Raw genomic sequence first — 10,008 nt, forward strand, 5'->3', positions numbered from 1 at the left:
CATGTTCTTGGAGGTCGGCAGATGAATTGGCCTCCTGGTTAAGCATGTTTTAGGGATAATTTTCCCTTATCTAGGCAATGGTCAATATTTCCCAGTTCCAGTATGTTAAACAGTATACTTTGTCTGTGTATGGAGAGATTGAGGAAATAATTTTTAAAACCCATACATAATAAAAGACAATGTTGCATGGTTTACAGTCTTTTTGACTCCTGTATTTGATTTATTAAAAAAAAAAAAATATATATATATATATATATTTGTTGGAATGTATAAAGGTAGGGTTCATAATTTGGGAGGTTTTTTGGTTTCTCTCCCCAAGGAGGACTAAACATATGTACGTTGTTATAATGGTGTGACTGGTTTCTGAATACAAATTAAAAGATTTCACACATATAGCTTTGAAATACCCTTTTAGGGTAAAATATTAGTCCAGGAGAAGATTTTCTAATCTAATTCTCTGATTTCTTAAGAACAAAGGAGTATGGGATGTGATTGATCCAGAAAGTGACAGTTTTGGGTCTAGAAGGAATATCACAAAAGTGAGTATCACAAAAGTTAAGTCAGATGAATTTTTTGGTCTAGAAGGAATGGTTTTTGTCTAGCCCATGCTTCCCCTGGACTGTTGGGGTAATTTGGAAGGGATGAAAGCGATTTGTCACAGAATCTTTGATGACCATATGAAGCCATACATTGGTATTTCTTTTGTCATCTAAACTCTGTCTGAATATTTATTATAATCATATTACTTAGATTTAACTTTCCAAATTGAAAACTTACTGTTTTAGTCTTTGAAAACTTACTGTTTTAAATGTGCATGTGCACACTAGCAAAATTTTTTAAGTTGTACGTGAATCTGGCTATGTGGAGTTGGGGAGGGAATCTCATGGTGTGAGTTCTTATGTAGACTGACCAAACTTTTTTAGTCTTGCCATGCACCGTAGCCTTTCTGAGATACTGTAGGGCAAGTAGTTTTGCCTTTTGGCTTTCCTTCACGTAGGCACTGTTTTCCAAAACCTAACTTGATACTTCTTGGCTGCCTTACTTTCCTCTTTGATTCTCTTTGTGCTTATGGATTCCTTCCATTATAATCTCTATAAAGACCATTTTAGTAAGGTTTGACACTGAAAACTTTTTTTTCTACATTTTAAATTGCGTTACTGATTTTTAAATACCTGTTTGGGGGGATTAGGAAAATTGGCCATTTAAATCTTAAAAATAATTTTTTCCTAATTGTCATTTTTTAAAAAGATGTTATTTATTTATTTGAGAGAGAGAGAGAGCCAGCAGGAGCCAGAGGGAGAGGGAGAAGCAGGCTCCCCCCTGAGCAGGGAGCCCAGTGTGGGGCTTGATCCCAGGACCCTGAGATCATGACCTGAGCCGAAGGCTTAACCAACTGAGCCACCCAGGCGCCCCTCCTGCCAATTGTCATTTTTTAACTTTTTTATAGTGTTTAAAATATTTCTGTAGTTGATGTATCAAGTTTTTAATTTATTTCATATTTTAAAAAGCCTTTCCCACTCCAGGAGGATTTTAAAAAATCATTATTTTTTCCCCTTAATACTTTAATGGCCTGGGGTGCCTGGGTGGCTCAGTCATTAAGCGTCTGCCTTCGGCTCAGGTCATGATCCCAGGGTCCTGGGATCGAGCCCCGCATTGGGCTCCCTGCTCCGCGGGAAGCCTGCTTCTCCCTCTCCCACTCCCCCTGCTTCTGTTCCCTCTCTCGCTGTGTATCTCTCTGTCAAATAAATAAATAAAATCTTTAAAAAAAATAATACTTTAATGGCCGTATGTACTTCTATGACTTTTTTTTTTAAGTAAGCTCTAGGCCCAAGGTGGGGCTTGAATTCATGACCCTGAGATCAAGAGTCACATGTTCCATTGACTGAGCCAGCCAGGCACCCTGACTTTTTTTTTTTCTTCAATGGGGGTAGGTCTGGGGAAGAGTTTGGGAAGGACTTGTGCCACTATAAAGAATGTTATAACGAGAGCATTTGTATTACATATAAGAGGGTCGAGTCTGCTTTCTTTAGGCACATTATCTTTCCCATTGATTTCATCAAACCAGTGCTAACAAATCAGGTATACAACTGCTAAGTTGTCTTGCTGGTTGTGTCTCTGACCTTCTGCCTTAAACAGACTCGTGGCAGTTGTTGCCCACCAACTCCTTTCTGTGAATAATAGTGGGTGCAACTGTTATTCCAAGTTAAAGCTCCTTCTTTGCTGTACTCATGGTGCTTTATTATACTGATTATGATTTTTTTTTCTATTCACATTATGACATACAAAATAAGTAATTAAATTTTAAAAAGCCCTTTTCTTATAGCATGGGTTTTACTTAAATAGAATAGAAAGTGATTAAGCCGTTCTCAAATACGTACTGCAAGTATGCCAAGAGTTGATTCAAACTTTGCATATCAGTCCTTTCATTAGTCTGGAAAGCAAACTGTTTGAGAACACCAGCAGATCATAGTAATTGCTTCTTTTTTTTTTTTTTTTTTAAAAGATTTTATTTATTTATTTATTTGACAGAGAGAGACACAGCAAGAGAGGGAACACAAGCAGGGGGAATGGGAGAGGGAGAAGCAGGCTTCCCGCAGAGCAGGGAGCCCGATGCGGGGCTCGATCCCAGGATCCTGGGATCATGACCTGAGCCGAAGGCAGACGCTTAACGACTGAGCCACCCAGGCGCCCCCATAGTAATTGCTTCTTGAATTGCTTTCCGTGATACACAGGATCATTTAGTAAAGAGATTTTTGCCTATCCTGGCATACCTTAGAGATACTGCAGGTTCTCTTCTAGACCACTACAATAAAGTGCATATCACAAAAGTTAAGTCAGATGAATTTTTTGGTGTCCCAGTGCATATAAAAATTATATTTATACTATACTGTACTCTGTTAAGTATGCAATAGCATCATGTATAAAAAAACAGTGTACATACTTTAAAAAATACTTTATTTCTAAAAAAATGCTATCTCCTGAGCTTCCAGGGAGACAATCTTTGCTGACAGAGGGTCTTGCCTTGATGTTGATGGCTGCTGACTGATAAGGTTGGGGTTGCTGTAGCAATTCCTTAAAATAAGACAGCAATGAAATTTGTTGCACTTATGGACTCTTCATTTCACTTGATCTTAGCCAAAAGGCCGAGAAGCGATTGATTCTTCATTTCATGAATGATTTCTCTGGGGCATACAACACTGACAGCACTTGACTCACAGCAGAACTTCGTTCAAAATTGGATTCAAAGGGTGCCTGGTGGCTCAGTCGGTTAAGCGTCTGCCTTTGGCTCAGGTCATGATCCCAGGGTCCTGGGATGGAGACCCGCATCGGGGTCCCTGCTCAGCAGGGTGCCGCTTCTCCCTCTCCCACCCCCCCTGCTTGTGTTCCCTCTCTCGCTGTCTCTCTCTGTCAAATAAATAAAATCTTAAAAAATAAACAAAAAAACAAAATTGGATTCAATTTTCTCAAACCCTGCCACTGTTTGATCAACTAAGTAATATTCTAAATCTTTTGTTGTCATTTCAACAATCTTCACAGCATCTTCACCAGGAGCGGATTCTATCACAAGAAAGCACTTTGCTCACTCTTAAGAAGCAACTCCTTATCCATTAAAATTTTATGAGATTGCAGCAGTTTGGTCACATCTCAGGCTCCAGTTCTAATTCTAGTTCTCTTGCTATTTCCACCATATCTGCAGTTATTTATTCCACTAAACTCTTTAACTCCTTGTCGTCATCCATGAAGGCTGGAGTCAACTTCCAAACTTTTTTTTTTTTTTTTTTACGATTTTACTTACTTAGAGAGAGATCATGAGCTGGGGGAAGGAGGGGCAGAGGGACAAGTAGACTCCCCACTGAGCAGGGAGCTTGATATGAGACTGCATCTCAGGACCCTGAGATCATGACCTGAGCCAAATTCAGACATTTAACCGACTGAGCCACCCAAGCGCCTCAACTTCTTCCAAACTTCTGTTGATGTTGATATTTTGACCTCTTCCATGAATCATGAAGGTTCTTAGGGTACCTGAAATGATGAATCCTTTCTAGAAAGTTTCCAATTTACATTGCCCAGATCCATCAGAGGAACCCTCTCTATGGCAGCTATAGGCTCAGGAAATGGCTTTCTGTCTTTCTGCCTTGTCTTGTCTTCTCTTTTTTCTTTTCTTTTCAAAGATTTATTTATTTTAAAAAGAGAGAAGGCGGGTGCACACACTGGGGTGGGGGCAGAGGGAGAGGGAGAGAGAATCCTAAGCAGGCTTCACACCCAGCACGGAGCCTGACTTGGGGCCCCATCTCATGACTCTGAGATCATGACCTGAGCCGCAATCAAGAGTTGGACACTTAACTGACCGAGCCACCCAGGTGCCCCAGGAAATGTATTTCTTAAAGAGTAAGACATGAAAGTCAGAATGACTCCTTGATCCATGGACTGCAGAATAGATCTTGTCTGAGCAGGCATGAAAACAACATCAATCTCATTGTACATCTCCTTCAGAGCTCTTGGGTGACCAGGTACATTGTCAATGAGCAGTAATATTTTTAAAGGACTTTTTCCCCCCCCTAAGCAGCAGATCTAAATAGTAGGCTTAAAATATTCAGTAAATATTATTGTAAACATGTTGTAAACAGATGTGCTGTCATCCAGGCTTTGTCCCATTTATAAAGCAAAGGCAGAGTAGATGTAGCATAATTCTTAAGGGCCCTAGGCATTTCAAAATGATAAATGAGCATTGGCTTCAAATTCAAGTTTCCAGCTGCATTAGCCCCTAACGAGAGTCAGCCTGTCCTTTGAGGCTTTGAAGCCAGGCATTGACCTCTCTAGCTATGAAAGTCTTACCATCTTTTTCCAATAGAAGACTCTTTGTCTATGTTGAAAATCTGTTGTTTGGTGTAGCCACCTTCATTATCTTCACTTAGACCTGCAAAATTGGCTTCAGCTTCTACATTAGCACTTGCTGCTTCCCCTTGCAATTTTATGTTATGGAGAAGGCTTCTTTCCTTAAATCTCATGCACCAACCTCCGCTAGCTCTAAACTTCTGGACCCTCCTTTCCTCTCTCAGCCTTCATAGAACTGAAGAGAATTAGGTCCTTGCTCTGGATTAAGCTTTGGCTTTTGGGAATGGTGTGGCTGGTTTGATCTCTCCAGACCATTAACACTTATCCATATCAGCGGTAATGCTATTTGCTTTTTTTTTTATCATCTGTGTATTCACTAGAGCAGCACTTTCAATTTCCTTTAAGAACTTTTCCTTTGCATTTACAACTTGGCTAACTGGTGCAAGAGGCCTGCCTGTCAATCTGTCTTGGCTTTTGACATGCCTCCCTCACCAAACTTAATCATTTCTGTCTTCTGATTTAAAGCAAGAGACATGTGACTCTTCCTTTCACTTCAACACTTGGAGGCCACTGTAGGGTTATTAAGTAGCATTTGCTCACAGTATTATATGTGTAATGGACACTTGTAATTATTGGTGTCCAGCATTTGAATGCTCTTCACTTTTGAGGGATTCCTTGCCTCCCCAAAGAGAAACTGAAATGAACAGACATCTAGTATCCTAGCTCCTCTGCCAGCTGGGATGTGGGCCCTTGATTTAGGCTCTGCCAATCAGATACACTCATCTGGGATTTTGAATTTAAAACCAATGACACAAACAAGGACAGTGGAGACTTTTTTCTGGTGTCAGTGGCAGCAGCATCCATTTGGCAGGCACAAGAGTGCCTGTGTTGCCCGTCGTTGGATCCAGTATCGAGTGCCAGGGGTGACAACGGTGCTGGCTCTGGTTCCTGAGTTCGGTGACGGGTAGCAGTGCCCTGCTGGACTAGCTCTCTGAGTCTGTTTTTGAGTGTGGTATTATCTGCATAGCTTCGCTTTATTCCTGCCTACTTTCCCAGTTCATCTGTGACTAGCCACCAAATACTGTTTCAAGAAATGTACAGCTGGAGAAATTTTTATGAGGAATGGTTATAGACAATAGATTCTCAGGGAAAGGGAGGGGGTGGAGTGGTGGGGAGCTGAGATTAGTTATTTGGCCTGGTTTGAGAATCCAGTGACTATTAAGGAACTGTATTTTCAGAGCCCATGGTAAATAGTAGCAAAGTAGCGAATTAAGTCATTCCGTGGATCACTTGTACTGATATGCCTGTTGAAGGAAAGGCTTTGGGTTTCGCGCTGCTACAGCCATAGGACAGTATGAAAGATAGGCAGAATTCAAGGATCATGGAGATGTTGTGATTACTTCTAATTGCTGAACAACTTAAAAAATGAATGACAACGTAAGATTTCTTCTTTTTCTTCTTTTTTTGACAAGCTAAGATTTCTTTCTTTTTATTTTTAAAGTTTTATAGAGAAAGAGCACACATGTGGGGGTGGGAGGAGGGGCAGAGGAAGAGAGAGAGAGAGAGAGAATTCCAAGCAGACTCCCCACTGAGCAGGGAGCCTGAAGTGGGGCTTGATCCCACGACCCCAACATCATGACCCAAACTGAAACCAAGAGTCAAACACTCAACCTACTGAGCCACCCAGGCACCCCAAGTTGAGATTTCTAAATTATTAGTTCAAGTTATCAATTGAAACCCAAGGGTTTTCTACGACTATGATATAAAAATTTATGAGAGATTTTTTCAAGATACAAGCTCTTTCAGCTGAAGAAGTGAAACAGTTGTAAGCCAAACAACATTTGATTCTTAAGATTGCCAAATTTTATTACTTTAATTCATAGCTTTGTCTAATCTCTTATGAGGAAGTTAGAATATCAAAAAGCAAAGAATGGTATCTGAATACTTGGAATGAGCTATATTGGACAATTTGGCTGACTCAGAGCATCCCAAATTCCCAATCTACTGAGTCTTTCTTGTCAGCTGAAGCAGCCTCTCCTCTGTGTAAAACATATTGGTTGCTTAAAGAATGTTCTCAATTATTTCTCTTATATACCGCAGCTATTCCTATGCCTCACTCTTTAAAAAGAAAAGGAAAACTCTCATGCCTAATCTTCCAACCACCTGTTGCATTTCTTTCTCTGAAATTATATCAGAAGATCCCAAGAGACCCTAAATGGTACATTTGGGACCATTCTGAGAACCGTAGAAAGAGAAACTGCCAGGCAAAATGAACACTTTCTAACTTCCTCATAAGAGATTAGACAACTTCATTGTTTTGACTATGGCTCTTCAGTTGTCCCACTACTATTTGCTTTCCCATTTAATGGTCTTGGCACCCTCATTAAAAAATCAACTAACTATAAATGTGAGGACTTGTTTCTGGGCTCTCAATTCTATTCCACTGATCTATATATTTATCCTTATGCCAATACCAGACTTCATTACTGTAGCTTTTTTTTTTTTTTTTTAATTTTATTTATTTGAGAGAGAGAGTGCATGTGTGAGAGAGCATGAGCAGCAGGAGAGGCACAGAATGAGTTAGGAAGAATCCCCTCTGCTTCTGTCTTCTGAAAGAGATTGCAGAGTATGAAAAAACTTCTTCCTTAAATATTTGTTTAGAATTCACCAGCAAACCCATCTGGGCCTGGTGCTTTTTCTTTTGGAAGGTTACTATTTATTAATTACATTTCTTTAATGTTATGTAGGCTTATTCAGATTGTCTCTTTCTTCTAGTATGAGTTTTGGCAGATCGTTTCTTTGAAAGAATTGGTCCATTCCATCTAGGTTATCAAATTCATGAGCAAAGAGTTGTTCAGAGATAGTATTCCTTTATAATCCTTTTGATATTCATGGGGTCTGTAGTGATGTTCCCTCTTTCATTTTTGATATTTGTAACTTGTGTTTTCTCTCTTTTTTTGGATAGCTTGACTAGAAGCTTTTTTTGGTTTTAGTGATCTTTTCAGAGAATCAGCTTTTCATTTCATTGATTTTCAGTTTTCAGTGGAGAAGTTTTCAATTTATTAATTTCTCCTCTAATTTTTATTTCTTTACTTCTGCTTACTTTGAATTTAATTTGCTCTTCTTTTTCCAGTTTTAGGTGGAAGCTTAATGATTTTAGATCTTTCTCTTCTAATACATACATTCAATGCTATAAATTTCCCTCTAAGCATTGTTTTTGCTGTATCCCACAAATTATGTTATATTTTCACTTAGTTCAAAATATTTTAAAAATTGTCTTGAGATTTCTTTTTTGATCCATATGTCCACATGAATTTTTGAATTAGCTTGTCATTTTCTGCAAAGAAGCCAGTTAGAATTCTTCTTTTTCATTAAAAATAAATGATTTCTAATGATCAGAAGTACTTTGGAACCACTGTAATGACAATTGAGGTCTATAATACTCTCCTCCTTTATCTTCATTCTTGCTCTGAGTGTGCCACTTTAAAACAAATGATTTGGGGGTACCTGGGCAGTCATTTAAGCATCTGACTCTTGGCTTTGGTTCAGGTCATGATCTCAGGGTTGTGAGATTGAGTCTTGCGTCAGGCTCTGTGCTCAGTGGGGAGAGAGTGGGATGGAGCAGGGAGTTTGCTTGAGATTCTCTCCCTCTGCCCCTCCCCCTGCTTTCTCTCTCTCCCTAAAATGAAATCAATTTAAAAAATCTTAAAGAAAATAAAACAGGAATAATTGCTAAATGATCCACAATTCCTCCTAGTATTTTTTTTTTTTTAAAGATTTTTATTTTTAAGTCATCTCTATATGCAACATGGGGCTCAAACTTACAACTTCAAGATCAAGAGTCACAATCTCCACTGACCTAGACAGCCAGGCACCCTCCTTCCAGTATTTTTGATGGCATATTACAAAATTTATTTTGTCACTATTCTTTATTTCCTCTTTTTTGATGTATCTGTCCTGCTGTGAATAGCATCAACAGTTCCTGAAAATAATAGAGCCCAAAGGCAATCACTAGCTAGAAGAATGATAAGAATCTTACTCTTGAGAGCAATAGTTTTATCCTTTTTAAATTTTATTTTTGTCACATCACATTAGACACTTCTGTTTGGCCACACAGCACAGGATGGGTTCAGGGGAGCATTAAGCTTTGCCAGGACTACATTTTGTCCTTCAGTAAAACATTTTTGTTATTAAAGAAAATTAATTAGGTTCTATTTCAAGAGGTCTTTCTCTGGATTTTTGTTAATGCTCTGATTTTTTTTTTTTTTTTTTTAGATCTGCTATAATAAAAGGAGTTACACTGATTTTCCTTTCTGAGTTCAGGAAATGTCTCATTCAATTATTTGTTTGCTTTAACTACTGTTAGAAAACAAAGGAATGAACTCTCTGATGGAAATAATTGGTAAATTCAGCATATAGTATATATTTTTCTGTTTATACTATTTATATTCCATTGAATGTGGCTATAAGTGATTCAGGGAAAGATGGCTATCAGAGAATGCTCATGTTTGCTAAAGGGAGGATATAATTCTTCTTAATATTGAGATGTTGCATGTCTTCAAGATTCAGCTATTTGGTATGTTTAGGAGTCTGTAAAAGGTTTTGTTTAAGAGCACGCTTATCACGATGAGCACTGAGTAATGTACAGAATTGTTGAATAACTTAACTGTATACTTGTAAGTAATATATCAGTGTATTTTAACTATACTGGAATTAAAATAAAATAAAAAAGAGGTTCTGCTATTTACTCTTCGGGAATTGCAATGAATAGCATTTTTCTTTGGAAAATATTAATTACCCTCTGTTGGAGTCCCCAAGAGGACCCCCAATAAATAGTACCTCTCTTCCTTGCTTGAGTTAAGGACAAACTGAGAAAATAAAACAAAGAGTAAAAATAGAAATCTGCATTATGATTACATCTTATTATTGGTAGAGATGAGGTTGAAGGATATGGCCCTAGGTCTGTAGCCATGTGTTCTTACTAATACTCATCCCACAATTAAACAGATTTAACCCAGGAGGGGCAAAGGAACTGGGGGAGTAGCAGGGGACATAAGCTTCTAGAGGGCAGCTGGCTTCTAAGAGGAAGAACAGCAGAGCAAAGAATTTGCATTAGTGGTTATTCCTCAGAGATTTACCAAACAGATAAATCACCCCACCCTCTTGAGATGG

At 38.6% G+C, this 10,008-nt stretch overlaps 1 long non-coding RNA gene across 1 annotated transcript; it reads left to right on the plus strand.

The window, feature by feature from the left end:
* The first annotated feature begins 6 nt into the window (after positions 1-6).
* Positions 7-9,588, plus strand: LOC145722749 (uncharacterized). The gene is made up of 2 exons (XR_014147251.1): positions 7-539; positions 3,136-9,588. It is a non-coding gene; the product is annotated as an uncharacterized LOC145722749 (long non-coding RNA).
* Positions 9,589-10,008: the final 420 nt, after the last annotated feature.

This window comes from Leptonychotes weddellii, chromosome 7 (assembly GCF_054177405.1).
Source record: "Leptonychotes weddellii isolate Sample4059 chromosome 7, ASM5417740v2, whole genome shotgun sequence".
NCBI lineage: Eukaryota > Metazoa > Chordata > Mammalia > Carnivora > Phocidae > Leptonychotes > Leptonychotes weddellii.